Genomic DNA, 12,484 nt, shown 5'->3' with positions numbered 1-12,484 from the left:
TGCAGTTGGTAAGAGCATGGCGTGGGGTTTCTTTTCCTGGACACCGGGAGAGTCTGGCACTTATCCGGGTGGAAGCTCATCAGCCACTTCTGCTCCCACTCAGCGAGGCGGTTCAGATCCTCTTGGAGGGCTTGCTTGTCACTGGCGGAGCTGATAGTTCTGTGGCAAAGAGTGTCATCAGCAAACAGGCGGGAGGTGGAGGTGAGGCCCTCAGGCAGATCGTTTATGTAGAGTAAAAAGAGGGCGGGGCCAATTACGGACCCCTGTGGTACCCCGGACTCCACGGGAACGAGACTGGAGGTGGCGCCGTCAACCACGACTGCCTGCTGCCGGTCGGAGAGGAACCCCTTGATCCAGGCGTGCATCGTCCCGACGATGCCATAATGGTGAAGCTTGTGGAGAAGAAGTTCGTGGCAGACTCGGTCGAACGCTTTACTGAAATCCATAATGAGGGCGTGGGACTCTTTCCCTTTTTCAAGGTCGTCTGACAACTCATCCACAAGCCCCAGCAGTTGGCTCTCACAAGAACGCTTGCTCCTGAAACCATGCTGTTCTTCCCGCAGGATGCCGTTGGTCTCAGCGAAAGACATGAGTGTACTGGTGACAATATGCTCCATGAGCTTACATGGTATGGACGTCAAAGAGATGGGTCGGTAGTTTGATGGATCGTATCGTTGACCTTTTTTGTAGACTGCCGTGACATTCGCTAGACGCCAATCTCTTGGGACGACGCCGGAGTTTAGCGAAGACTGGAAAAGGAGGGCCAAGGCAGGTGATAGTTCGTCAGCAAGCTCCTTCAGTATCCTGGGGCTGATGCCGTCTGGACCTGGTGCCTTGCTGGGGTCGAGGTCTTTCATCAGTTTGCCAACGCCAGAGCTGGTGATGTTAATAGTGCTGCAGGTGGGGCGGTCAGGTTTTGCGTGGAGGTTTGTTCGCTCTTGAAATTCTTCTTCAGTGCAGGAGATCTTGGGGCTGAAGGCCGAGTGGAAAGTCCGGTTTAGTGCCTCAGCACGGTCTTTGGCGTCGGTGACCAGTTTGCCGTCCACCTTAAGGGGGGAGACGCCGGAGGCCTCGGTGCGTTGCGCCTTGATATAAGTCCAGAATGGTTTGGTGTTGGGTCTGGTGGTGTCGTCGGTGGGCTCAGAGAAGAGCTCAGTGTGGGACCAATACTGTCGTACTGACAAGTACTGAACGAATCGTCGGTATGCTACCACACTGTCATACTCATGGTCATAGTGATAGCATTGATACATTTGTACAGGTAAACATGGCTGTTTGCTGAAAAATCATTGTGAAAAATTGTAATGATGTCTCTGAAGTTTGATTCAGTCCGTAATTCATTCAGTGATTCATTTTGATGGGACGTCAACCCATGGTGAGGCTAATAATAATATTTGATCTGTATTCTGCCATGCAGTGCCATTGCCAACTGCCATGGTTGTTCTTGTGTGCACTAATTAGTAATTTACTAGCAATAGGAGTTCTAGTTCGAGTTCTACTAGTAGTATGTTACTAAATCATTACTACTGCTACTACTAGTACTGAGTACTAGCTTTAAACAAGCTCTGGTTTGAATGACCAGCTAAATGCTAATAGTAAATAAGTATATTATTTTTGCATCAGCGGTGTATACATTTAAATATTTTATTAAAAAAATACCGCATGGTTTTGCTTGACCAAATCATTTATCAGCTAACAATATGCTTTTATTTCAGTTGGACCTGACTTGAGCATGGTTCCGTTGTCTCCGCAACAACAGCTGCAGGCATGTCCAGTTTGCAGCATGTGCAGGCTGAGTGTGAAGATCTGATGGCTGATCTAGATCAGCATTTAAGCTGCTTGACACTATTCCAAGGTAAGCAAGAAGCTTTGAAAATAGTTACTTTGAGTGTTACTTAGTGAGTGTACATTTTTGTGTGTGAACCATCAGTAACCGCCCCCCCCCCCCGACACCCCCAAACACGCACACAAACTTGGGTTTGTACTACAACTATTAGTATTAACTACTCTTCATAAATGAGTTATGTAATTCATCAGAGGTTTGAAGTCATTATGGTTTTGCAAATTAGTAAGACTGAGACCATGTCATGTGGGTGCATGGATTCAGTAATGCGTAATTAATGCATGCAATACTCCTGCTGGTGAGTTCACTACAAACAGGTACTACATTAGAACTAGTCTATGTTATTTGTTAATTGTATTGTATGGGGAGATTTATATAGCGCTTGACGTTCTCTAAGCGCTTTACATATTAATTTCTAAAAAATTAGGAGGTTTCATCGTAATCTCACTGTCAAAGTGTCATGATACTATTGCCATTGACAGTGCAAGATCACTTCATAAAGTTATGTTAGTAAGTAATCATATGATATTGATAATTTTGATATAGTGATTTACTGACGGCGACAATGACATGTTATCTTCATACTATTCCAGGTACAAGATGCTGAAAGTGCAGATATCAAGGGCTTGGGATTTCGGCTCCTGGAATCCTACAGATCAACTGCAAGTCTAATGTAAGGATTTTATTCAACCTTCCTGTTCTGCTGTTATTTTTTTTATTTTTAAATAGATACACACTTGTAAACTTATGTTAGTTTTCACACGTGAGCATGAAGGAATGTGCCTTTATGAGGAATGCATAGTGGGTTTGCAGTTATATAATATATTATCACAGCTCAGTTTTCTTGAGGGTTCCGCAGACCTGCCCACCTTCCGCTTTTGGCGGAAGAATCTTCCGAATTTCAAAGCTTTCTTCCGTCTCCGAAACATTTCTTCCGCTGGAAACATCGATAATCTTCTGCATTCCAAACGGTCTAAACAAGTATACATCATTCCCATACTGGTTTAGGAGCGACAGGGGAGACAACTACCAGGCACTCTTTTGCACTGAAGAACGGGAAAGGAACGCCACCTGAAATGTCAGCGAGAAAACGTGGCAGCAGTGTTCGCGAGCATGAAACGGATGTCGATAAAGATTCTCCTCAAGAAAAAAACAAAACTATCGCGAAAAAGAAGAAGCTGTATTTGCAAAAATATCGGCCAGAGTACCACAAGCTATTTCCGTGTATTGTGCCCTCAAATCAAGGGGAGAAGTACGCCTTCTGCACTCACTGTGGTTCGGACTTCAACATCAGAGCAAAACAAATTGTTATGTTAAAATTGTTACAATATTTGACTGTGACACATTTTCTTCTGCATCTGTGCTGGATTCTTCTGTTTTTTACTGAGTGATCTTCTGTCAAGGTAAAATGAGGGTAGGCAGGTCTGGTTCCGTGAGAACAGTGAAATTCTCCTTTGAAGACTGAAAAATATCTTTGATAACTGGTCTTAATTTGGGGGGGGGGGGGGGGGGGTGAAGAGATTTAAAACATAAGTACATTCACATGTGTTTTTCATTTTCACTGTGTTAAGGTGGGGAGTTCCTTCTCTACTTCTTTCTTTGTTTTCCCATTGACGTATATTTGTTCTTGTCTATATGTTTTACATAGGTTCCCCATTAGCTGCTGTCCTCATCCCCAGCCGACTGTTTCCGCTGAAGCCGTGAAGGATACTTCTTCATGTAGGCGTGGATATCTTTTTCGTCGCCATGCAAGGCTTCCAGTACCATATAATTTTGTGAATACTCTGGGGACCTGTCATCGACTTTGGAAGGACGCTTTATTTTAACACTTTACCCCACCTATGTTGACCAAGATTTTTTAAGCCGAGACCAACTGTGCTGCAGCAGGTCACTCAGAATTGTAGAAACTGTGAATCAACAGGCTAGAATGCTGGCGTTAGATCAACGTTACAGGAAGCGACTGAAGCTAACAGTCTGAGCAGAATGCGGATTTGTGCCGAATGAGAACAGATGCAATGTACATAGTGACTGTGTGTACGTATATATATATATCCATACCTGGTGAGATAGAGCCATATTTGTGGGTACGGATATATCCGTACCTGGGAGACAAGGAGTTAAGACCACATCTGAACTGAGGATTTAGTCTCTCCATAATCAAACGCTGAAGATTTCAGAATGAACTTTGTTAGAGAAAATAATTATGGTTGTTATGATCGCCACATTTTAGGTCCCCCTCTTTTCAGACTTCCCCGCTTTTCAGACCTTACGTTTTTGGATTTTCTGTTCACAACCCGTTGTACATTTACCTACATTTTAAGCAGATTTCCTCCTCTTTAAGACCTTCTTTTTTTGCTATTCTTGGAGGCCTGAAAAGGGGGTTTGGAGGGGGGCCCACTGTATTTTGTTTGTTACAAATTCAGAATTCAAATAATTCTTCATCAACGAGTGATTACTGCCTCACCATAGCAGTTAGGTTAGTCTTACGGGTCCTTCTAATTACCGTCAACTACCGTCAACTGCCGCTACGGAACTACCGTCAACTTGTTGTGTGTCTTGAACTTCTTTTTTTTCCCCTAAATAAAGGTGGCTGAGTTCAAAACTTGCGAAGGTAGCGGAATCGCCATTTGAGGCGATAAGCACGGGATTTTTGTGATTCACAATGTATTTCATCTGCTGCTCTGTGTACAGTCTTCTTCTTCTTCTTGTCGCTCACACTAGTTGTCAGCCCGGACAGCAAGACAAATGATGCCGCTCCAGTATAAAATCCCAGCGTCGCTCACATTCATGAGATCAAAATCAGCCTAGTCATCCACTTCTACTTCGTGAATCACAAAAATCCCGTGCTTATCGCCCCAAATGGCGATTCCGCTACCTTCGCAAGTTTTGAACTCAGCCACCTGCATTTAGGAAACAAGTCGCGTAAGGCGAAAATACAACATTTAGTCAAGTAGCTGTCGAACTCACAGAATGAAACTGAACGCAATGCCATTTTTCAGTATACTCGTAGCATCGTCAGTCCACCGCTCATGGCAAAGGCAGTGAAATTGACAAGAAGAGCGGGGTAGTAGTTGCGCTAAGAAGGATAGCACGCTTTTCTGTACCTCTCTTTGTTTTAACTTTCTGAGCGTGTTTTTAATCCAAACATATCATATCAATATGTTTTTGGAATCAGGAACCGACAAGGAATAAGATGAAAGTGTTTTTAAATTGATTTCGACAATTTAATTTTGATAATAATTTTTATATATTTAATTTTCAGAGCTTGTTTTTAATCCAGATATAACATATTTATATGTTTTTGGAATCAGAAAATGATGGAGAATAAGATGAACGTAAATTTGGATCGTTTTATAAATTTTTATTTTTTTTTACAATTGTCAGATGTTTAATGACCAAAGTCATAAATTAAATTTTAAGCCACCAAGCTGAAATGCAATACCGAAGTCCGGGCTTCGTCGAAGATTACTTGACCAAAATTTCAACCAATTTGGTTGAAAAATTAGAGCGTGACAGTGGCGCCTCAACTTTCACGAAAAGCCGGATATGACGTCATAAAAGACATTTATCAAAAAAATGAAAAAAACGTCTGGGGATGTCATACCCAGGAACTCTCATGTCAAATTTCATAAAGATCGGTCCAGTAGTTTAGTCTGAATCGCTCTACACACACACACAGACAGACACAGACACACACGCACGCACGCACGCACGCACGCACATACACCACGACCCTCGTCTCGATTTCCCCCTCTACGTTAAAACATTTAGTCAAAACTTGACTAAATGTAAAAATAAGAAGTTCAAGACATACAAACAGTTGACGGTAGTTGACGGTAGTTCCGTAACGGCAGTTGACGGTAGTTGATGGCAGTTGACGGTAGTTGACGGTAATTAGCAGGACCGAGTCTTACTAACTCTTACTTTTATCAATGTGCCGTGATGCAAAGACGTTGAGCAGTTTTCAGATGTTTATGAATCTAGGGCTTTCAAACTTTACTGACATGTTGGACTCGATGACATCCAAACATGAAGGTCAGTTACCCCTTTTCAACTTTGAAGGTCACATTGTGGGCGAATTTTTAGCAAAAAGTTGGAACATGGTATGACTGTTCTCACTCACAAGGGAAGTAATTTAGTTATTTACTTATTTTCATTTTGATTAACCTTCCTTCACCCATTTAAATCATTCATAAATGTTCATACCCAAGGGAAGTAATTCACATATATATCTATGGCCAATGTTTTCACAGGGCAACTGCACCCCCCCCCCCCCCCCCCCCTCACCACCAGGGATGAGATTCTTCCGCCAATTGCCCAAAAGTTTGTTCCCAGGACCATTTTTCTGAATCGTCTGAATCCGTTGAGAAAAAATGGGGGGGGGGGGTAGAGTAGTTGTTGAGCTAAAGTTACTTAAATTTTGCACATATGACTGACAAAATATTGTATGCTTCTACTGCTCGGACTCATTTCCAAGTCTTTTTTTATGGTCAAAGTGTCAAAAAATCTTCAGCTTCAGGGGGCTTTGCCCCTGACCCCCACCAGGGGCGTTGCCCCTGGACCCCAATAATTTCCTCCCAAAACACTTTTAGGGAATCTCATCTCTGACCACGCACACTCACATGGGCTATAACTGACATGGCTTTTATGGGTATGACGCTCTTACTCACAAGGGAAGTAATTTACTGATAGTGTGTTTTCATTTCGTGTGGCCTTCACCGATTTAAATAATTTATTTTAGCTTATCCTATTATAGTGTGGATGAACACTGTCTCCACTCAAAATAGTCCTTTGCTATTGTACATTGTGAATCAGCATTTTTTGTTTGTCCTGTTTGAATAAAGTGCAATACTTTTACAACCAAAGTGTTAATGTTAAAGATGTTTACATAATGTGTGAAGGATGATGCATTTGAAAACTAATATTGTTAAATGTAAATTGACCTGTGACAAGTCAGCAAAGTGCAATATCCAAGCATGAAACCCACACACAATTCCAAAACAACATGCTTTCTTTTCCACAAAATTCCATCCAGGTGAAAACAATTATGTGAACGTCATAACATGGTGTTTTTTTACATTAATAATCAAGCCTAACACCAACTAACATGGTGTTAATAGGCATTTGAGCAAGCTTTAACACCAACATAACATGGAGTTAATAGGCATTTGAGCAATCTTTAACACCAACATAACATGGGGTTTTGCATGTTAAACCAGCAATAACATGATGTTAATCACGTTACAAGCAAGCTGTAACACCACCAAAACAAGCAGTTTTGCAAGTTAAGTCTACGATAACATGATGTTACTTGGCGTTAAACCAAAGCTTTAAAGATATAGTGTCCGCGCCGCCATTTTGGAGAGTTTTTTGTCGAATTCGGCCGATTTGAAGATTTTGGGGAATCTAGTGTACCTTAATTAAGACGCACCTGGCCCGGTTTGCTCAATAAAGCACCACAAGTATGCTAAATAATTAAATCAAAATGAGTTTTTTGACGTCTGCTCTCCACCATTTGAAGATTAAAATTGGCCGTCATAGACTGGTTTTCGTCGCGAGCGCGTGCCGTTAGCATGACGACTAAAAACAATGGCGGATGGGATAGCCGCTCAGTGGGACAAGCCCGCAAGTTTCAGTAAGAAATCGACTCCATGTGGTTCTGAAAGCAGCTGACTGACTCCGAACGACACAGAATCACGAGAAAGACATGCTCGGCGCACAAAATGCAAAGTTATCATCAGCAAGCAGACGGAAAGCTGGATTCAACTGAGTGTCAGTTTTACCGTTCAGTGTGCGCCGCGACGTAGCTCTAACCTGCTACTGGATGTGTAAGTATTAAATAAAGCGAGTGTTGTGGTGTATACTTTGGAAAGACCTGGACACATTTTGCTGCCGTGTTGTATGTGTGTCTGCTGGTGTGTAGTGCGAATGAAGGATCAATCAAGCGGCCGAATGTGTCCAGTTTTCCTGTTTTTGTTTGAACACGGACACAGTGTCAGTGTGTGTGTTTGCAACTACGGTGCGTGTGTGTCTGTGCACTGCACAGGAGCTTGTATCAAAACGCCGGTCGATCATCGTAGTAAGGGTAAGCATGCAGAAGTAAATAATGATCGACCGGCGGTTGAATACAAGCTCCTGTGGTGCACTGTATATGAGACAGAGACTGACAGAGTAGCCAGTCTGTGAGTAATCCCCCTAAAAAAAAATTGTAGATGGAAAAAAGTAGGGTCAGTCAGCACACGTGATACTGATATTTTAACGCTTTATCAGTTTATGGGCAGTTGTTTCTTTGCAGTCTTTGGAGGTTGTGCAACAGAACATGTTATTTATAACTGACATTTTATATTGTCAGTGGTATGAGTTTTTCTGTCCAGTAAGAACTATGATTGAAGTTTATTGGTGAAGCTTTGTGAAAGGGTTACTTTTAATGAAGAACACATTCTTCCTCAGTGTTCATTGAAGCAAACACTAAATGTGGCAGAATTTCATTCATCCTTTCTTTTTTGACTGCCATTTTAAGTGTCGCTGTGCATGTTCAAAGCTTCATGTTCAGAACTGATGTTGCTGTAGAACTATGTAATTGGCCAGCCTTTGGTTTACACTTAGTGGTTTTAGATGTTGCTATAATTACTATAACAATTTTCTGACATTTTCAGGGACCAAGCACCCGGACATCAAACATTCTTGCAATGTGTGGCAATAATGGCATAACATATTTCAGACAAAAAGATCAGTAAGGTGAGTTTAAATGTTCATAATTTTGGTGTAAGTCAAGCTTATCTTTTATCTTGAGCAACTATCTCTGTCGTGTCTCTCTCAGGCTGCGCACCCGACATAAGTTGCCAGGAACCAATTCCTTGAGTGTGGCAATGGTTTACCATTTCTGGTTTACTTGAACTGCAGCCATACAGAGAGGAATTGTTGAGTGATTAAAAGTTATGGAGTCTTTAAAAAGATGTAGTTAGAGGATAAGACACTGTAAACAGTATTTTTCTTCTTCATGGTTATAACAAAACTGCAGCATGTGTCTTCAATTTCTGAAGATGCATTATAACGACAGTGGCACCCCCCTTTTAAGACCTCAAACAATCTGAGAAAATCAAGTCTTAAAAAGGAATGAGTCTTAAAATGGGGGTAATTTTACAGACGTTATGAACAGAAAATGTGAGAAAACAAGGTTTTAAAAAGGAGGGAGTTTTAAATTTGGGGTCTTAAAAGGGGGGTTCCACTGCATTATACATGCCATGGAAATCATGATGATTTTACAGATAAATACAATGACAATTGAAAGCAATTTGCAGCCCAGTGTCTTATTATCTGATTATCTTCTGTCTATTTTTATCATTGCACCTTTGCTACAAAACTCGTGGTTACAACTTGACCCAAAGTCAATTATTATCAATAAACTAAGCAACATGCGCACACAAAAACATACTCAATTGTCGAGAACAGTGTCAGTTTTATTCCATGTAGATCTTAAATGCAAATGTACACATTTTCAGAAACAAGTCTTAGAATTATGCATTTCAATCATATAAAAGATGTGAATTAATATAACCCACACCCATGATTTGTATTACTTCAACAGGGTATAATTATGGCTTGGCTTGCTGCAACATGTCAACGAGCACTCTTCAACACATATTTGTTCTGCACAAGGTTTACTAGACCTGTCAATTCAACGCATTAATCAAGATACTTTCAGGACCCTTCCCCAGACTTTATTGTTCATGTCAGCTGTTCTTTGTGCCAGATTGTGTATCCCTTTTGACTGACAATAATGCTGCAGAGGGAAATACTACAGTGGAACTTGTAAAATGCTGAGAAAATCAGCTACGTCTTAAACAGGGGGAGTAAATTTACAGAGATTATAAACATAAAATCCAAAAAAACAGGATCTTAAAGAAGGGGGGGGGGGGGGGGGGGGGGCTGTAAATGAGGGTTCCACTGCACAGCTAAAAGTGATCTTTCTCTGCAGGTACAATATAGTGTCTACAATACAAAGATGGTTTGCAGTGGAGGTTGACGTTGCAAAGTCCTATGCACACATCACTGAACACAAAGTTCGTCCCCAAAAGGCGGAGCAGCAGGGAAGTTTTCTACAAGCCAGAACCCCCAAGTCTATCTAATCCCACGGTCTACACATCTGGTCCCCACAATGCCCTCCATCTACCAAGGAAATTGTTTTACAGCAACAGTCACAATAATTGTAGGTGCACCTTTATGTCTGCTCATTTGAGTTTATTTTATGCAAAGAATTGCAAGTGAAATCACATGTATATATACCTGTAACTCCAATTATCCCAATACCTACACGAAACTATACTGAGACTAGAAATTAAAACAAGTCGCGTAAGGCGAAAATACAACATTTAGTCAAGTAGCTGTCGAACTCACAGAATGAAACTGAACGCAATGCAACGCAGCAAGACCGCATACTCGTAGCATCGTCAGTCACCCGCTCACGGCAAAGACAGTGAAATTGACAAGAAGAGCGGGGTAGCAGTTGCGCTCAGAAGGATAGCACGCTTTTCTGTACCTCTCTTTGTTTTAACTTTCTGAGCGTGTTTTTAATCCAAACATATCATATCTATATGTTTTTGGAATCAGGAACCGACAAGGAATAAGATGAAAGTGTTTTTAAATTGATTTCGAAAATTTAATTTTCATATTAATTTTTATATATTTAATTTTCAGAGCGTGTTTTTAATCCAAATATAACATATTTATATGTTTTTGGAATCAGCAAATGATGGAGAATAAGATGAATGTAAATTTGGATCGTTTTTAAAAAACATTTTTTTTTACAATTTTCAGATTTTTAATGACCAAAGTCATTAATTAATTTTTAAGCCACCAAGCTGAAATGCAATACCGAAGTCCGGGCTTCGTCGAACATTACTTGACCAAAATTTCAACCAATTTGGTTGAAAAATGAGGGCGTGACAGTGCCGCCTCAACTTTCACGAAAAGCCGGATATGACGTCATCAAAGACATTTATCAAAAAAATGAAAAAAACCGTATGGGGATATCATACCCAGGAACTCTCATGTCAAATTTCATAAAGATCGGTCCAGTAGTTTAGTCTGAATCGCTCTACACACACAGACAGACACACACACGCACATACACCATGACCCTCGTCTCGATTCCCCCGTCTACGTTAAAACATTTAGTCAAAACTTGACTAAATGTAATGAGGAAAAATATTAGTACTGTAAACTGCCTTTTAATTGTCCATCCGCTTTATGCACAGATTTTGCCCAAAGTAGGGGGTGGGGCGTTTACTAGGTACTGTGCCTGTGCAGGATCAGTTCCTCGTTAGAAATGGTGATATTTGGTATCTTGGTGTGAACATTTTAATAGGAGATGTATCTGTGCACAATTAGTCACCCTGTAAGTATCTTTCGCCTGATATGCAAGTGTCTAAACAGAAGAAAAAAACACTAAAAACCCAACAAAAAATTCACTGAGAGTGAATAAACACACATCCTAAAAACCACAAAGTGAATAGTCAGTCAGTCAGTCATTGATACTGATCCAATCCATAGGAAATGGCGTAACCAAACACTGGTCGTTTCACATGCTCCCTTAAATCACTAAAATCAGACCTCTTCAACTTCCGAAGACGCTCTCTCATCTCCATCTTCTTTTCACAGGGCTATCCAGATACTCCAGTGACCAGAGTATTAAATAAACATTATAGTTGTCTTTCAGCATTCCCTAGAATGACAATGTCACTACAGGGTGCAGAACTGTGCACATCATTTAAAAAACACACACACACATACACACAAAACACACAACATATGTTGACGACACTGACTGATCCAAATGTTGGAGGATGGGCGTTAACTAGGTACTGCGGGTGCTGAAAAAGTAGTTTAAGGTACATAAAAAAATCAAAAAACAATGTGCTTTGAGAGATAAAACATACACAAATTCAGAACGGTGCTAAATACAGAGTATGGTTACACCAACCCCCAACCAAATGTACTTCATATAACACCACAATGTACTTCAATACAAGCGACTAGGACGAAAGTCAGTGTTCTGGCCAGTTGGATCTAAATTGTCATTCCTATGACCCATACACAGCAACTGCACATGTATGGCGGCTCTTACACCTTCACCCAAATAGCCAAATATGTATGTCCACAATGTAAGCTGTGTGAATGTTGCGTATCGTTTTGTTTTATTGATATTCCCATCCTCTTCTTCTTCCAGGGCGAGGGCACCTCCAATCTCTTCTCTGTGTGTGGGCCAGTGGGAGCCTGCTGTCATCAAGCACCAGTGCCTTGAAGTCCTGGAGCATACACAGAAAACCATCCATCACTAAAGACGCTTGATTCAGAATCAAACTTCAAATAATAAACATGAACCAAATGCAAGAAAAAGTGTGAAAATAAAAAGTAAAAGAATAGTATTTGTAATCTATTCATCTATGTAATGGGGTGCGGGTGTGAGTAAAAGATGTGTGTGTGTGTGGTGGGGGGGGGGATTTACTTGTAGGCATAGGCTTTCCAGAGGCATTCTGACACACTGACGCACTGTGTAAAATTGTGTTCCAGTACTACCGATGAGCAAAAGTGCCAGTTACACATCTTTAGGTACTTGGAATGAATGCCCAGTTTACCCAT

General features: G+C 41.0%; 1 protein-coding gene and 1 long non-coding RNA gene across 3 annotated transcripts in view; one reads left to right on the top strand and one right to left on the bottom strand.

The window, feature by feature from the left end:
* The window catches only part of LOC138945347 (uncharacterized), a 546,160-nt gene that overhangs the window by 445,244 nt on the left and 88,432 nt on the right, over nt 1–12,484 (bottom strand). The gene's annotated exons all lie outside the window — the stretch shown is intronic.
* On the top strand, nt 7,229–12,267 carry LOC138945339 (uncharacterized). 2 transcript variants are annotated; one of them, XR_011448966.1, is made up of 4 exons: nt 7,229–7,671; nt 8,500–8,581; nt 9,822–10,052; nt 12,072–12,267. It is a non-coding gene; the product is annotated as an uncharacterized lncRNA (long non-coding RNA). The 2 variants fall into 2 exon arrangements; XR_011448967.1 differs by lacking the exon at nt 7,229–7,671 and adding an exon at nt 7,703–7,862.

Source organism: Littorina saxatilis, linkage group LG13 (assembly GCF_037325665.1).
Source record: "Littorina saxatilis isolate snail1 linkage group LG13, US_GU_Lsax_2.0, whole genome shotgun sequence".
NCBI lineage: Eukaryota > Metazoa > Mollusca > Gastropoda > Littorinimorpha > Littorinidae > Littorina > Littorina saxatilis.
Note: the sequence above shows the minus strand (reverse complement) of the source record. Positions and strands in the feature narration are given on the sequence as shown.